This window comes from Diabrotica virgifera, chromosome 6, assembly GCF_917563875.1.
Source record: "Diabrotica virgifera virgifera chromosome 6, PGI_DIABVI_V3a".
Classification (NCBI taxonomy): Eukaryota; Metazoa; Arthropoda; class Insecta; order Coleoptera; family Chrysomelidae; genus Diabrotica; species Diabrotica virgifera.
The window spans coordinates 243,395,870-243,414,746 of record NC_065448.1 but is presented as its reverse complement, the minus strand read 5'-3'; the positions used below and the strand labels follow the sequence as shown (position 1 = coordinate 243,414,746).

The following is an 18,877-nucleotide window of genomic DNA, read 5'->3' as shown; positions in this document are numbered from 1 at the left end:
TCCGCTACGCGTCGGGCAGTAAACTTCATTCTCGGGAGGAAAAGTAGCACTTTCCTCCCTTGTTATACAAATAGCTATTTCCACCTACCTCTACCGAAAGTATACTTTTCCGGACCTGATTGTAGGGAGCAAAGTTGTACTTTTCCTCCCTAGGGAGGAAAAGTAAAAGTGACGTCATGGTATTTCATTCATGAAATATAACTTATTGACGCCCTGTACAATATCTATTTTCTATTACGTAAGTATCTATACATTTTAACGTTTATTTATAAAACACCCTATATTTTGCAAAATGGTAAAAAAACAGTAAATTGTTATTTTGATTTAACAATGTTTACATTAATAATTTGACTTATATTTGACAGTTGACAGGTATATTGTACCTACTTGTTAGTTTTAGTTCTATATAATAAATTTTGTTGGTTAGTTACATACCTACATAAATGATTTAAAAATGAAAAAAATGACTTGCTATTTGAGGAAGGGCGAAAAACCGTATGTATAACATGGGAGTAAAGCGCCTTTTCCTCCCTTGAATGATTACTGCCCGACGCGTTGCCCTCCGCTACGCGTCGGGCAGTAAACTTCATTCTCGGGAGGAAAAGTAGCACTTTCCTCCCTTGTTATACAAATAGCTATTTCCACCTACCTCTACCGAAAGTATACTTTTCTTGACCTGATTGTAGGGAGCAAAGTCGTACTTTTCCTCCTTAGGCAGGGAAAGTACTTTTCCTCCCAGGGAGGAAAATTAAAAGTGACGTCATGGTATGTCATTGATAAAATAACTTATTGACGTCCTGTACAATATTCTATTATCTATTACGTAAGTATCTATACATTTTACCGTTTATTTTGTTACGTTTAAAAATCTACCCAGCAAACCTGTGCCGCAAGCCCGCTTCATTTAGTACAGATTGATAAATAATGTTAATAAAAACTACTTGCCTTAAGTATTTCATATTTAAACATGATCAATTTTAAGATTTCCGATCCAGACTGCATTCTTCCTTTTTCCTCTTTTCAATATAAGAAAGATAAATATCCTTGCTTGCAATAAATTTGTTAAAATAAACCTCCAATAATTTCAAATTTCAATTTCAATTGTTGGTTTTAACCAGGAAATTATTATTCACTTTTTATCACCTTTTAATGTAAAATAGTTTATGCTTTCATTATATTATTTACTAATCATTTGAGGTTAGAATCTGCTTCTTTTACTTTTGAAGTCGTTTCAAATTCTGTCACGACTAGTGTCAAACCGAGGCAGTTTTGTTCTATGGTTCACGGGACTACCTATGTTTTTGAATTTCTGTGTTCGGAAGGAAGTTGGCGTTTCTCATAGCTGACTGGCGAGCGTCCTTTTTGAATTTGATGGGGACGCGTCTTTGGATCGTGTAATTTAGGTAAAATTTGTATGCTAATTATTTTGAGGCATCTGGCTTTCCTGGATAAATTTACCTATTACACATAGTGGGGCTAGATAATAGATGTAGTGTGTATTGGATATTTTAGTATTTAGCCCAAGCCGAAAAAAAAATTATTTGTTCAAAGACGTGGTCACTTCGCACGCTAGGCAGGTATGAATAATTTTCGATTAATTTTGGTTCAATCTTAAGGTCTATCAACCCAGTGTACTTATGTGGGTCTTCTATTTTTCTAGCGCTGTGTATGAGGTCTATATAGGGAGTATTATTTGGATTAGAGAAGCTCCATAGGAGAGCATAGCGTGGTTGACCGTAGTAAAAACCCCGATAGGCTTAAGCGGTAAGTAATTCATGCAATGATTAGATTCTTTATGTATTGAGGGACAGACAACCAGTGTCTTAATTTTATTTAGTGTTTATTGAAGCCCGTTTGCTAGGGGTTTATTCTTGATTTGTTGCTAAGCCTCCTACAATGTAGATGACATTGCAAGCTAACTTCTAGGCTATGTTATAAGTGGTAAAAGCCTGTTTAAATAAAATCAGTAACAAACTTATTGAAATATTTATACTATACCAGGGGGTTACGAGAAGAACCTAGTTGAAATATATTTATTGATATGGAACAGATTTAGTGATTCATAGCACCGTACGAGATGACAATATTACTTCGATGGATGCAACTGTCAATTGGGAATTGAGTAGGCAATGGGTTTAGCAACCGAGAATAAACGTTTAAATAAATTCATTGTAATAAGTGTCTAATGAGTTTTGTTTTTATTTTAGGGGTTTTTATTTTTATTTTTTTTGGAGTTTTGGAGTTCGTTTTACTTGGAGTTTTCGTTTTTGGATTTTTGTATATGGTTTCTGGTTTTACTTTTGTGGATGTTTTTGGTTACATTTGGATGCTAAGAGTCGTCATTGGATACAAGTATATGTGGTGAAGAAGATTTCTACTAACGAATTGTAGTTTGTTACCAGACTATGGAGGATATCAGGTTTTTATAACAATGTTAAACATTTAAATTCATTTGTCTTATTTATTTTATATTATTTAATGATAGTAAATATTTTAGGTTCTTTTTTTTGTTAACAAATTAACGTGTTCCTTTTTTTTATTATTATTATTAAAATTTATTGGGGATAGTCATACATTCAACTTTATATACATATAACTTATTATAGAGGTCATTATAGTACATTACTTTTTAGATTTGTATTAGTGGCACTCATGAGCTCATGCGGCAACTATAGGGTAGGCACTAGTATCGCCAATGTTTAAAATATTTCTAATCTGTAAATTTAAATTATTTTGATATTCATTTCCTTAGCCACTTTATGCTACCAATGACTGGACTTGTTTATTTTCATATTTATTTGTGTTGCAACTGTTTAATAAATAAATGTAAGTAAACCTATAACGAGATTTATTGGTCAACTGGTAAATCGGGGAACTCTTGTAGCATTTGTAGTACGAGTTGACTGGCGCCCTAAAATCCATCATTTTTAAATAGTTTTAGCTAACGGACCCACTCCGTCTCCACTGTTAACTTTAAAAGCTAGCCGCAAATGCTTTTGTCGCTCCATCCACATTCGTTGTGATAGTGTGGAAGGGTGATAATTTATAGAGAGCATCCTGTATTTTGCAGAATGGTAAAAACAGGAAATTGTTATTTTGATTTAACAATGTTTACAATAGGTTTGTTCTAGCAAACAGTCAAACTAGTCAGAAACCGTCAGCAAATATTTGGTCAGTGAGAGAACATAATACAGTCACCAGTGCTATCCCCTCTACTCGCGCTGGTCGACTATTCGCTGATGATTTCAAACCGTTTGAAACTGATGCTAGAACAAACCTATTATTAATTTGACTTATATTTGACAGTTGACAGTTATACTATACCTACTTGTTAGTTTTAGTGCTCTAATAAATTTTGTCAGTTAGTTACATAAATAAGTTATTTAAAAATGAAAAAATCACTTGATTTTTGAGGAAGGTGGAAAAATCATATGTATAACATGGGAGTAAAGTGCCTTTTCCTCCCTCGAATGATTACTGCCCTCCGCTACGCGTCGGGCACTAAACTTCATTCTCGGGAGGAAAAGTAGCCCTTTCCTCCCTTGTTATACAAATAGCTATTTCGGCACAAACCGAGCGAGATTGAAAAGAATCTTCGTTGATATTTCGATAAGTGCACCTGCTGACTCGGCATCTTAGGATCTACTAAAAAAAGCAAGAACTGTTATGTAAGCGACTAGCCCTCTAGAGGCGACCCATTTCTCAATATTAGAATCTATCTGTCCAATGGACATAACATCGATATAAGTAAGTATTGTAACCTATAATCCTTAACAACAAAGAGAACATCTGAAGGTTATAAAGTGAAAAACACTAAGACATTCTCCACGAAGGAAATCAAACAATTTACCGCAGATACCCAAATCAAGAATATTTACTTACAAAAGTGGCTTATATTTTTGGAATCATGGGAGGGTACCGAAGACACGAATTACACAAATTGGAACAAATTGATGATTACGATTTTGACTCAACCCTTTCATCAACGATGAGAAATACAAAAACGCACACAGTACGAAAATTTATAATCACAGGGAAATTTTACGAAATTTGCAAACATACATATACTACAACATAGACATATCCTCCCACAAAATTGTATAACTCAAAAAGTGTTTCACGGAATATCAGAATGGGAAAAGAACAGTTCAAAATTTTAGAATCAGTAAATGTGGTAATCTGGGAAAAGAAACTTTTAAATCTACTTGATCCAACATCATTGTTTTTGTCATAGGTTTGCGACAATATTAGTAGATTCTGGTGGTGATGTATCAATATTAAAACGTATCTTTGGGTGGAAATCCACATCGATGGAAGAAAGTTATATTGAGGAATCCGTTCAAAAAAAAATCATAATAGGTGACCAAATTTTAAATTCCATCATCAACCAATGCAATAAAATTGTCGCCTCACATGCATTTTAATAATAATTGTTGTTATATTCAAAATATAAATGTATCAACAAAATAAGTTAATTTCTATGTATATATTTTATTTTAGTTGTGCATGATCATAGAAAAAATCATGTATGTTACTTACATTTAATTGCCATTATGATGCTCGTATTCTATACGACACTCGCTATTACGAGGCTCATCATACCCCCTTATAGAGAGTCCTCGTACCCGCATCATCATGACCATCATTAATTGCTTTTTAGATATGTAATACACAATTAATAAACGAAACAAAATAGTTTTTAGTATAAACTCTAAAAAATGTATAGTGTGCTGCGTAAGTTGGAACCAAATGAGAAACTTTTTTATTATTAATTTTACGATAAAAAGATATTCTTTACCAGTAGGTATATAAAAAATATAAATTTCGCTGAAAAGTAAAGTACCTATATAGTTCACAAAATTGAAAATTATTATTATGAAAAGTTTTTTTATATGCAATACTTTTAATACACAAAAATTATGTTCGCTATTATTTTCAATATTATGAAATACGTATAATAGTAGATATTACGCAACAAACATTTAAAGATGGTCATTATGATGCAAATCTGATGGCTATGACATGAGCCGCGTAGCGGCTAATGTCGTATAGATACGAAACTCATAATGGCAATTAAATGAAAGTAGTATACATGAATTTTTTTCTATGATCATTCACAACAGAAAAAAAGATATTCAAATTGGTTTATTTTGTAACACAAACAAATTGAGTACTTATAGGATTAAATTAATCATTTTGTTGATACATTTTTTATATTTTCAATATTACCATATTACGTACTAAAATGAATTTGAGATTAAATTTTCAATGCCCTATCGTCTTCAGGCATTTTCTTAAAAATATTTAATCTTATTAAATCTAATTTTTAATCAGTTTGTTTAAATATTATGAACTGTCAAAAAGTGTGCATTTGAGTTAACATTGCGCATGCGCCACCTTCAATATAGTACATCATCTCCCGATTCTATTGGTTAAAAATCTGTATCATAATGAGTCTGTATAATTGTAATATAATAATGTATGAGAGTAGAAACAGGTACTTTACTCTTGGGCGAAATTCATATGTTTTAACATATCGCATACAAGATTGATAAAAATTGATATCTGATGATTGTATCGTAGGTTTTCGAATATGGGGAGCTTTTTATGAAGGCTATCATTTTTTTCTTTCGTAAAATTTATAATAAAACAGTTTTTCGTATTATGGTTCCAACGTACGCAGACACACTGTATATATCAAATTTGGTTGATTTTTCGATATCATTAAGTTGATGATTATCCCTCGATATACTCATTTTATTGACCCATACTTACTAGCATATATTTATAATAACAACTATCCAACCACTATCAGCACAAAATTACTTATCACAAATCACAATTTAACTGTTTTGCTGTCAGAATTAACAATTAAATCCTATAAATTTGGCTAATCATATGCTAATGAGTCACGTAAGATTTCACACCTATCTCCTAACAACAATGCGACCGCAAAACAAGATCTTTCTTCCCTTAAAACTTCACCCTTTTAGGCCGGAAAACTTTTTCGGTACAGAGCCAGCGAATGAGCGGGATTGAAAAGAATCTTGAGATTTCGATAAGTGTACCCGCCGACTCGGCATCTCAGAATCTACTAAAAAAGCAAGAACTGTAAGCGACTAGCCCTCTAGAGGCGGCGCTATTGGACAAATACTTAGATTTTATTTACTTCTGGAGATAACTTTCTTTCCAGTTCGTTTTTGTGTTATGATGATAATTGTTATGTCAGATGTTTACTGACAGGTTCGTAGGATCGATAATCTTATAGTGTTTGTTTATTGATAAATCCATATAATAAAACATTTTTGTATTGTCGCTTTTTCAATTTCATGGAATATTGCTAAGAATTGTAGTATCTCTGCTCTGTTCATTGAACTCAGTCTCAACTGTCCAATAAATTTGGTATGGTTTGTTCGACAGTAAATGGTTTGAGTTCAATTAATGCCGTCGTAAATATTATTAAATTTATCTGACCTGGCCCATTGTTAAGACCCACCCGGAGCGATAAGCCACCGAGGTAGACAGAGTTGGTCTTTTGCAATTAACACTGACTAGACGGTACTCCCATAATAAATCCTAAAATAAATTTTACCTGAAACCGGGCCTTTTATACTATTATCGGTTAATCCGGGCTGTTTATAGTGGTAACTAATTGAATTTAACCATTTACTGTTTAACATACCATAACTAAAATCTGGTTATGTCGTCAAAGGACGCCGCACACATCTTATAAAAAATATAATGTTACTCAAATGAAATAAAATTTACATGAATAGATGCGTCCTAAAATTTCAATAATTTGATACCATTGCGGCAACACTGAATTTTGCTTAATTAAGGCGTTAATTATTGTAATGAAAGTTTATCAAAATCGCATTTTGAAGCCTATAAAACTGGCATTCATAAATAATATTAGTCTAGCGACTATTGAAATCAGTCTATTCACCACTAGCTTAAGCCAATTAGAGGCGGTACAACTAACCAAATTATACCTACTTTATTATCAATAATAATAGGGAAAGATAAGAATAAGCCTCTGCCTTAATCCCTCGAGAAAGATTTATGGAGTAAGCGAATCACAAGATCTTTTTTTTCTCTTTGACACACGTACTAGTCCTGTCGCCAGGGGGGGTACAACGGCCTCCTTAATTCAGATGGACTTACCCAAGTTTTTTTTATATATTTTGACCCGTAGAATACGAATTTTTTGGGTAACAGTTGATCCGGATGTCGATAAGATTGTTATAGACAAAGAACTTGAGGAATTACATAACAGTGATTTCTCGCAAAACAAAACATATTTTTGTATTTTTTGGGTCATTTTAAGCAAAAAATATTCCTACAAGTTTTTTCGTAGAATGCATAGTTTTCGAGATAATCGCGGTTGAACTTTCAAAAAATCGAAAAATTGCAATTTTTGAACCCGAATAACTTTTGATTAAAAAATAAAGTAGCAATTCTGCTTACCGCATTTGAAAGTTTAAGTCAAATTATATCGGTTTTGATTATTTGCATTGCTAAAAATTAATTTTTTTATTGTTAAACTAATCTATAAACACATAGGTTTCCCGTGCCTAATACATGCGTTTTACCGCATGCTACGTAGAAATTGCCTCGCTTGCACTTGTAGCTACTCTACCTACTCGTTCGATTTTAAATGAGAAATCATAGAAAACATCACTCACATACTAGGTGTTTACTACAGTTTACAGCTTTGTTTAACAATAAAATAATAAATTTTTAGCAATGCAAATAATCAAAACCGATATAATTTGACTTAAACTTTCAAATGCGGTAAGCAGAATTGCTACTTTATTTTTTAATCAAAAGTTATTCGGGTTTAAAATTTACAATTTTTCGATTTTTTGAAAGTTTAACCGCGGTTATCTCGAAAACTATGCATTCTACGAAAAAACTTGTAGGAATATTTTTTGCTTAAAATGACCCAAAAAATACAAAAAGATGTTTTGTTTTGCGAGAAATCGCTGTTATGTAATTCCTCAAGTTCTTTGTCTATAACAATCTTATCGACATCCGGATCAACTGTTACCCAAAAAATTCGTATTCTGCGGGTCAAAATATATAAAAAAAACTTGGGTAAGTCCATCTGAATTAAGGAGGCCGTTGTACCCCCCCTGGCGACAGGACTATACATTCCTATTTGATTTTAGATTTATTTTTATCAACTTAAGCTCTTGTTAATCAAAATAGAGAGTTGGCGCTATGGTATCAAATTATTGATATTTAAGGACGCATCTATTCATGTAAATTTTATTTCATTTGAGTGACATTATATTTTCCATAAGATGTGTGCGGTCTCCTTTTGATTTCGAATACAAGCTAGAAGTACACAAGGCGAAAGTGGTCAGACGTATAAAAGCGTATTCCTTATTCGTCATAAAAGAGGCAATGCCTAGTCCCATTGTCTGTGTTCCATCGCCCAACAATATCTGCTCCACCGCCGCTGGAGCAAAGTCGTGCAGTTTGCTCCGCCGTCGATGGTGGGTCCTGTTTCTTCTTGCTGCGGGGTGTATGAAAAGATCTTGAGTGCAAGTTGTGGCTCTTTCCCGTCCTGCTTTGTATATAGCGATGCCATGCGCGTCTTATAACAGTCTAAGACAGATTCACGCTTATGTCTTCCAGTTCAAGTTACGTCTTAACCAAAATGAAACACCTACAAGATGGCACATCTTATTACACAAAAACGGCGATCCAACAGACCTCGAGAACTACCGAACCATAATGCTGTTAAACCACATCTATAAGTTATTCACAATAATGATAATAAATAGGCTGGAGAGAAAATTTGATTTTTACTAACATAGAGAACAGGAAGGTTTTAGGAAAGACTTAGGCACTAACGAGCATCTCGATTGCATAAAACTAATTAAAATGTCGAGCATTTCCATTAAATAAAAAGAATTAAAGAAAATCCATCCAATACAACCAACCATTGGTCCTGGCTTTCGTAAACTTTTGCAAAGCATTGAATACGATAGAAATGGAAATAAGCAGCGTGATGAGAGCGTAATGAGAGGAGTCCGTCAGGGTGGCGTGCTGTCTCCACTACTTTTCATTGTCTACAGTGAAGCGGTATTTCAAGAAGCGCTCTCAGATTCAATAGAAGGTATATCTATCAATGAAGAAGTTTTGAACAACTTACGTTTTGCAGACGATACAGTAATAATAACGGATAACAACAATTATTTACAGAACGTAATTCAACGCCTTAATGAACGCTGTCATGAATACGGACTGAAGATGAATTTAAAGAAAACTAAGTGCATGATCATAACTAAATCAGCACACGCAAACATCCAATTAACTATTGAAGATATTGGAGTTGGGGCTGTGGATAACTACAAATACGTAGGAATATGGATAACATCAAATGTAAACCAAACCAAAGAAATTAAGACACGTATTGAAATAGCACGTGCATCATTAATTAAACTTAAAATGTTTCTTTGTTATCGGGATATAAGGTTAGAACTACACCTAAGGATGCTTCGATGTTATGTGTTCTCTACTCTTCTTTATGGATTGGAAGCGTGGATATTGAAACAAGTCCATTTGAATAAGTTGGCCGCCTTTGAATTTTGGTGTTACAGAAGAGTCCTACGAATATCATGGATTCAAAGAATGTCGAACGTGGAAGTAACTAGAAGGATAGGAAATCAACCGGAACTAATACTAACTATCAAAAGACGAAAACTTGAGTACTTGGGACATGTGATGAGAGGGCAAAAATACTCATTATTAAAACTTATTATGCAAGGCAAAATCCGACGAAAGCGAAATGTGGGAAGACGAAGGACATCCTGGCTTAAAAACTTACGAGAATGGTTCGAATGAAGTAGTGCAGAGCTATTTAGAGCGGCAGTCAAGAGGGTCCGCATTGCCATGATGATTTCCAACCTTCGATAGAAGATGGAACTTAAAGATGAAGAAGAATGAGAGCTTTGGAGGAAAGTCGTATAGATTATTGGTACCCCAAACTGATAGCGAACATACACAATGATGCCACCATGACCGCATGACTATACAAAGATATCAAATAAATAAAAATCAAAAGCGGAATTAGACAGGAAGACAAGTTATTTCCCAAACTCTTAACGGCAGTTCTGGAACATGCTTTCAAACAATTGAAGTGGGACATCAAAGGAATTAATATCGACGGTGAAAAGTTCTCCCACCTACAAGTAGCGAATTACTTCTGATAGCAGACAACTAAAAGAGATTAGAACTATGCTTACTGAATTGGATGCTGCCTATAAGAAAGTTAATGTGAACATAAATTTTGGAAAGACACAGTACCTAGCAAATCTGATACCAAGCGAAAATACAAAGGTCTTCTGCAATGAAATATAATTGGTTCATAAACATAAATACTTAGGTCATAAAATCCAAATTGCCAGGGACAATCAAATTGCCGAACTGCAAAGAAGACTCGTTTTAGCATGGGCCGCATATGGAGCTCTATAAGACACCTTTAAGAGCAACATGCCAAATTATCTGAAAAAGAAGACATTCGACCAATGTGTGCTTCTAATCGTGACTTACGGCGCCAAAATATTATCGTTAACCCAGGTCACATGTCACATCAACCAAACATAGAGGGCCCCAAAGAAAAATATAACGGTCAGGACAGGATTCATAGATGTCATAGAGCACATAGCATGACTGGCGTAGAATTTTTGGGGAGCTATGTGACCAGAATGAATGATTGACGGTGGCCCAAACATTATGGTGTGGACCATAAACAGTTAAAAGAAGCAGAAGTAGAGCGTCTACATGATGGACAAACGACGTCAAAAGGCTGGATAATGATGCGTATTCTAACAAAAATTTAATAAAAAAAGACATGAAAATTGTTTTTATATATTTTTAAAGCCATTTTTGACTGTCCTTAGAGCAAAACTAGTTCCAGATTCTTATTCAGAAACCTCAAAATATAATAAGCCTTAAATTCAGATATTAAAACGTTGTAGTCAAGGTTGGATTATTTTAAGAATCAGAACGACATGCTCACTTTATTTTTTTTCCAATGTTTTCTCATTCTTCTTAATGTGCCTATCCATGACGAATGTTGGCGATCATCATGGCAATCTTTATCTTATCTTTAGAAGCGCGAAAAGACTGCACAGGTGTTGTGTTGAACCGGGTTCTGAGGTTCTTTAACCAGGATGTTCTTCTTCTTTCTTGGCCTCGCTTTCCAAATATTTTCCTTGCAGGATGGCTTGTAGGAGTTCATATCTGAATTCATTTGGCATAATGTGGGCGAATTATTATACCTTTCGTGATTTCTGCATATATCTGATATATTCTGACATTCTGCACATATCTTTGTTCAAGGTCCACGATTTAGCACCATAGAAAAGGACAGAGAATACGCAACATTCTTACTTTTATGCCAAGAGATAGGTTGTGGTTCGTGAAGAAGGTCCCAATCCGGTTGAAGATAGATCTAGCTTTTCTGATGCGCGCTCTCATCTCCTGGTTCTTGGTACATCTTTCATTTATTATAGTGCTAGGATAGTTGTAGTGCGTCATTCTTTCTACAAGGGTTTGGCTGACGTAGAATTACGATTTAAAAAAAGTTTTAACGTTACAAACGTCACATCTTTGCTATTTTATTTTTAAATAATTATTTTTCTTTATTTTCTTTAATATTTTATTAATAATAATCTTCTGTATTCGTTTTAACTTGTTTTTCCGTTAAAAGCCTCTTTGGCGCCCGTTCTATAGGCAAATCTCTTTTTATCTAAGTCATACTGAACGTACCTCATATATTCTTACTCTCTAGATATGTTTTTTAATACGGAACATGGTTGTCCATCTCCTCATACTTTGCGCTGTCACGTCAATGAGAGTGACAATAATCTTCTTTTTCTTTAAGTAAAGTGCCCAGTTTAGGCGTGGGTAGCTTCCATAACAATTTGCCGATATCGTTGTCGATCTTGTGCGGCATGTAACAATTGATCTGCTGATAAGCCAGTCCATTGACGAAGGTTTCGGAGTCATGAATATTTCTTCCGACCAATTCCTCTTTTTCGTCGATCTTTCCATTGAGTATTAACTGCAGCATCCTGTATCTGCTACCTCTCATTATATGCCCCAGATATTCAAGTTTTCTTTTTTTTTATCATCTTGGTTAAATCACCTTCGCCTTGACCTACTCTGTTTAAGACTTTTCTGTTTGAAATGCGTTGAACTCAAGATATTCTGAGCATTCTATGATATGACCACATCTCGAAGGCTTCTAATTTCTTCATCATGTTAACCATCATGATCCAGGTTTCACATCCATATAGTAATACAAGATACACATAACATTTTAGGAACTTAATTCTTAGTTGTAAGTTCAGCTGAGAGTTGCTCAGAATAGATCTAAGTTTCATAAATACTCCTCTTGCAATTTCTATACGAGTTTTAATTTCTTCCTCCGGATTTAGTGTCTCGTTTATTCAACATCCTAGGTATTTAAAATTGTTAACTTTTGTTAAAGGTTCATCACTGACAATTAGTTGCATAGGGCCGACGTCTTGTTTACTAACCACAAGTAACTTTGTCTTTGTTGTATTTATGTTAAGTCCGTTATTGGAGCATTCTCTAGTGACTCGATCTATAAGGCATTGAAGATCTTCGATATTTTCAGCCATGATCGCGGTGTCGTCTGCATATCTGATGTTGTTAATGGTTCTCCCCCGATTCAAACTCCACATTGTCCTTCCAATGCTTCATTAAAAATTATTTCTGAGTATACGTTAAACAAAGTTGGGGATAACACACAATGACGACAATAATGGAGAGGGTAAAATTAATTTATTTTAAGAGATGAGCCCATAATATTTTCAACCAGACAGACGTTCTTATTTGGGTTTTCTGAACAAATAATAATAAAAATCTGAACAACCCTTCATTCCTTGGGAGGACTTCTTCAAGCTGGAGTCCCCAATGTCGCCGGCGATGCATCGATGCTGCACATAGACACCTAGCAACCGAACAACACCTTTAGGCCTGGTGGCCAAAACATCCAGTCGCCAGAGCCAGTGTACAACAACAGCAAGACACCAAGAATCCGCAGACAGATACCAAGTGCCATCGGATAAATATAATCTCCCATCTGTTAAGTTTCGGCAAGGTCTTGTATATTATATTTTAATACATTATGTCTTTTATGAAAAATAAACATGATTAGTTAAATATTATTGTTTTATTTGCTTCATTCTGGATTTTCATTGTTCATGTTTTTGATTAGGACAAGGTGGACTCACAACTTGGGAGATTGAGCTAGTCTAGGGTAGACGATAGCTGTCATAGTTTATTGAAATATAATTCTTCAATATTATTTCAATTATCTGGGATAGTTTATTGCATCAAAGTTAAATTAAAAATATCTTTAAGGCCATGGGTACATAATTCGCAAATATTTTACGGCTATCCCTACTTTTCCTGTCTTTACACGGCAAATTATGTGTAGTAAAATTCACACTGGTATGGATATGTAAACATCACTAGAATGTCATTCTACTTGACAATGGCTTCATTAACACTTTAAAGAGATTGCTTTTGAATGTTCTTGGATAACTGTTATTTGTATAATTGCAAATGATTAATTCAGTTAATAAATGTGATAATTTTTTCACTAACTGTATATCCAGTTATTGTAATAATTTATATGCACAATTAAAACTAATACTCAATCGAGAAAGGAGGAAAAGTGTTAAAGTGATTTTTTAATAATATATTGTTACTATGGAACGCTTACAATTATTTTGAACATCTTTAACAACAAAATACTTGGATCACAGAATATAATCCTGATGTATTCTCTGCTTGGATCTTCCATAAATAACAAACAATAAATTACTTTTTGTTAAGTTCACGTCTTAAATCAATTATGTATCAAATACATTATCAATATTATTTAACCAACAGCTCAAAATATTACCGGTGCCATGTCAAATACTTATTTAAAATATTTAAAACTGTCACTGTCATATTCTATTTGACTCAGTGCGTTGTATGGCAAAGATAGCGAATGTTCGATTTTGAAAATATCACCACGGACATGGTGTTCATTTTTTTCGAATCCTGAAGAAACCAATAAATATTTTGAAAAATTTAAACGCAGAATGAAAGACTAAATTATTATCGAGGGCCGAAAGTCCCCTAGAATAAATAAAAAGTTTCTTTTGAATGAGATATTTGAAATTAAAAATCACACTACATTTTCTGTTAGTTTTTCACCCCTGTAACTTATTGAAATAAACATTATAGAAGTTCTCAGGAACTTTCGGCCCTCACCAATAACGTAATCTTTCATTCTGCGTTGAAATTTTTCAAAAATACTTATTAGTTTTCTCAGGATTCAAAAAAAATAAATCCCCATTTGAATAGCATTGCAGCCGATAATACGTACCCATCCTCTTTTCAGATTGGTTGTATCGGTTGATTTTAATCGCAATTATTAGTTTAATTAAAGAATATCTAATCAAACCAAATTCGCATGTTTAAAGTGGTTCTGTATTTTAATTTCTAATTCGTATAAGCCAGCAATAGGATATTTTGACATTTCATGCAAAAATTTTAAAACACGGAAACAATAAGCACGCAAATTTAGGTATACGTACTAAAATATCGCGATTCAATCTGCTAACCAAGTACTCGACACGAGACCGGGCAATTGCATGTTTTTGTGATTGATACTACAAATATAAGAGTAATACAAAATAACAATAAAAAATAATCCTATCGGGTCTCGTTGCAAAGAGGTTATCGGCCGAGGACAAAAACGAACGTAATAAACAAATAAAAATTTGTATTTATTAAAGACAAAATATTTTCAACATGAATAGTTTATTGATTTTAAGCATAATCAAATAATGTCCTTTAGCGGCGATACAATCATTAAAATAATTAATCGGGATGTTGCCCAACTATTTACCGAGTTGCAAATTTATAATAATTGCCTATTTCAAAATGCACTTTTGAAATGCATTTTTCTTATGCAAAATGCAACTTCAGATTTCTTATTCATTACATTAGTTCACAAAATTTCCTGACATTCTCACGAATCCAACGCACCAAACTGCATTAAAATCCGTCTTACTGCGCCAAAAATCGACAGTAAGGCCTTTTTTTTGCTTCAATGCCTCGACTAATTCGACCAGAGATCGAGCGGTCTTGAGTTCGAATCCAGTGCAATCCTATATTTTTTATTTTTTTGAAAGCAGTAAGCACAAAATTAGTTTGGTGTTTAAAAAAAATTAAAACAAACTGGTTAAAGTATATTTATTTTTAAGAAATTATATAATAGAAGTATAACTTCTTACGTGCGTACAAAGTACACACACATTCTTTTTTTTTTGTATTTGTCGCTCCCTTCCTTGTTGTGGGTGTCTTTGATTTTTATTATCTTCTGAAAAAACAGTGGTGTTTTACATCTCTTTATCTTTAAAAATCATTTTTAGCCCCTGCTGTTTTATATGGTTTGCTATACTAACCCAAGTAGCACAATAAAAACATTTTAGTTTTATTTAAGGTTTATAAAGGTTTTATTGTGGTAAACAGGAAGATAGTGGTATTAAAGTTACCTTGTAGATATACTGCCAGAACTTTAAAACTGTTAAGCATTTGTCATTAGTTTTAACCTTCGGATGACCATGCGGGGGTCATAACGTTCGGATGTTTTTCTTTAATAAATTCAAAAGTATTTTCAATTTTTAACTCATTATTTTTTTATTTGACTTTAATATCATTCTAGATATCCTCATATTTGAAATAAAAAAAATCCCTATATTTTACGAATAAAACATATATTCTGAAGTTGATGTTTAGTAAAATACCGTCTATTATATGTAATTCCAAGTATTTTACAGTAGTATACACACTACACATAACACTAATACTCATGTTGTGCCTGGCTGAATGACATGAAGTCCATGCCATAAAGAAAAACTTCATTTTTTTGTTATTTGTCATTTTTGACATTTTTGACCTGGGGTCATTTTTCCCCCCTTGGTCATCCGTGTAACAAAAAAAGGTTGGTCATCGGAAGGTTAAAGTATCTAATAAGAGTATCAAATAAAACTGATTAATCTTAATAGATAATTTATTTTATTGTAGTTTTAAAATGATTTATTCTTAGTTCACTTTAAAACTAATCAGTTTTATGAAGAACTTCCGGACTATTTGGTTTTATTAGATGCTAGTTTCCCAGCAAACAGACTTGAGCCCAATTACGTGATAATTACGTTAAATTTACGGCAAATTTCAACGAATACGTAACTCGGTGATTTATGACGGGAAAAAAACGTATTTCAGAGCCAAATCATTCACCTATATATTAGTGCTTTCTTTATACATGTTTGACATTAGAATAAATCCGACGCCCTGAAGGGCACTAAGGATTATGAGAAAGAAGAGGAGAAGACATTAGAATAATATAAAATCATAATGACGAATATAGTACATGTTTTTTATAATATTTGTGAATTTTGGTTACATCGCAAAGGTACGTTTATTTCACGTAATAATCACGAAACAGAAATAACTTCCTTTGGTTAAATTTTGAGAAATATTTTGGAAACCAAATTTTACAACGGTGTTGGTTAAATACGTATCGCTTGAATTTTACTCATTGTATTTTATGGACGTCGAAAAATTAGATGTATTTCACGTAAAAGTATGTATGTAAATAATACAAATATTTAAACAAAAAGTTTATGATTTCGCTTTTAAGATAATTTAGCATAACTATTTCAATCCAACCTTGATTTGAAGCTATTCTTTTCTTTAAAAATATCACAGGAGCTAAAATGATGTTGAGTCTTATTTTCAAATCGCTCGCGGTGATGAAGTACTAGCAAGCCTTTCTTCTCCTTTAAATACCATCACGTGACTAACATCGTTGGTTCGAAAACTAAATTAATCGATTTATCGACTAATCGATACGTTTAGATAGGATTATTTTTTTTAATATTATTCTGGTATTTAAATAGATTTTTAGTAAGACCAATTAGTTAATAGTAGAAGAAATTTAAAAACAAAAAGAAAATTCGTAATACTAATTTAAAGTAAGTTGAATAGTTTAACTGTGATTTAAAAATAATCGATTTTTATAATCGATGATCATTACCTCTAATATCAGCTTCTCTGGCTTCTCACATTTCTCACAACAAATCAACAAAAAGTGAAACGTGAAGAGCTTTATTTCCCTCGTTTTATTTTAGGCGGGTTTATTTATAATAATGTCTTTCGTATTAACGTTTACCTCACTGCTCGAGGGTTGAAGTGCCATGATGCAATTAGAAAAAACAAGAAAGTGTCGAAGTGCCCTCCTCGAAATAAAAAGTGACCTGTGTTGTGTTTTGTGTTGGCCAATTTTTTAATGTGTCTTTAGGTCGGTACCATTTTTGGTTCATTATCTTGTATAATAATTATACAGGACAAATGTTTTACAGTCTCTAAATTCTACTAAACAAAATACATTATGTTAATACTTTATATACTTGTTTTATTTATATCATATTATGAGGATAATAATTACGTGATTCATAAGTTAATTAAGGTCGAATTATTTACGTGAACCGAGGACGTACCTTTCACGTGAATACTAATATATACATTCCCTAAAAGATACGTTAATCAACACGTATTTGCAACGTGAATTTCCCAAAAGATTTTATTGCTATTTAAGGTAAATAACACGTCTATGGAAGACGAGTTATTCATGTAATTTAAAGACGTATTTTCAATGTGACATTCCAACCAAATTTTCACGTGAAATTCACGTAAGCAATTTACGTATATTGGTGACAAATGTACCCAAAATTCACGTAATTAACACGTCGGTCTGTTTGCTGGGTTGTGACCTTTTAGTTTTATTGTAGTTTTAAAGATTCTCCTAATATGACTAATAAAACCTATTATTACTTACTACTTGATCTCAAGACTATTATGTCAGTAAATCATATGCCTTAAAACTATTTTTTTAGTTTTCTTTAAAGTTGCCTTCTTAAAAGCAATTATTAGGCTATATTAAAACCAAACGTTTTTAATTGAATTAATTTGGTTATCGTAAAGACTAAATTATGCTTCCTGTTAAAAACAATAAAACTAAACTCATCCCCTCTTCTTTCATGTCCAAAATGGTCGGCCATTTGTTTTAAAGAGAAACAGTGGTGTAGTGTGTTGTAAAAAGTGGAAGTACAGTTATTATGGAAGAAATGAGTCGCAAGTACTGAAAATATAAACGAACTGGTCATTACGGCTTATTTTTCAAAGAATACAACACACACACAGTATTACGACGCCTCGATTTTAAGGTTAGATTCACATTAAAACCGAGTGGCATTATTGACAGCAGCATTAAAACGAAATGGTTTTAATTCCAAGGCAACCTTGCTTTTATGTAAGCTATATGCTCTTGGAAAGGTATAAAATAAAACCATTTAATCTTGTGATAAACAATTCTCTGTGATAGACTAAATAGTTTTATTTGGTTTTCGGCCATATTGCTTTCTGGAGATGCTGAAAGCCATGGTAGATTTCAAAATATAAGGCTTACATAAAAATTATAAATAAGCGACTTAAGACATAAATTCGATTTATTTTAACATTAAAACATTAAAATTTTAGATAAAATTATTTTTCTTTCAAATTAATATTTCTCGGATTTAAATTGTTTTATTATTATTTTTTAATCGCCAAAAGTCAGAAATCTTAGAGCGCGTGAGTTATTTAGACCTATTTTTGTTAACATTATCAATAAAGTTGGGTGCCTGAGTGTTTTTCTACCTCGACAGTCCGAAATAGCCAAGTACTTTTTATTATTTTATGGTTACAAATACGTATCTACCTATCATAACAC

The 18,877-nt window shown here is 32.9% G+C and overlaps 1 protein-coding gene across 3 annotated transcripts in view; it reads right to left on the bottom strand.

Annotated features, from left to right (window-relative positions):
- The window catches only part of LOC114336520 (ADAMTS-like protein 1), a 1,384,970-nt gene that overhangs the window by 799,133 nt on the left and 566,960 nt on the right, over positions 1 to 18,877 (bottom strand). The window contains exon 1 of one of the 3 annotated variants that reach the window (XM_050655008.1): positions 5,776 to 6,111. The exons of the other annotated variants lie outside the window; for them this stretch is intronic. The gene's annotated coding sequence lies outside the window, so the exon portion shown is untranslated. Of the gene's footprint in view, positions 1 to 5,775; positions 6,112 to 18,877 lie in introns of those variants that run through there. 3 annotated transcript variants of the gene reach the window in all.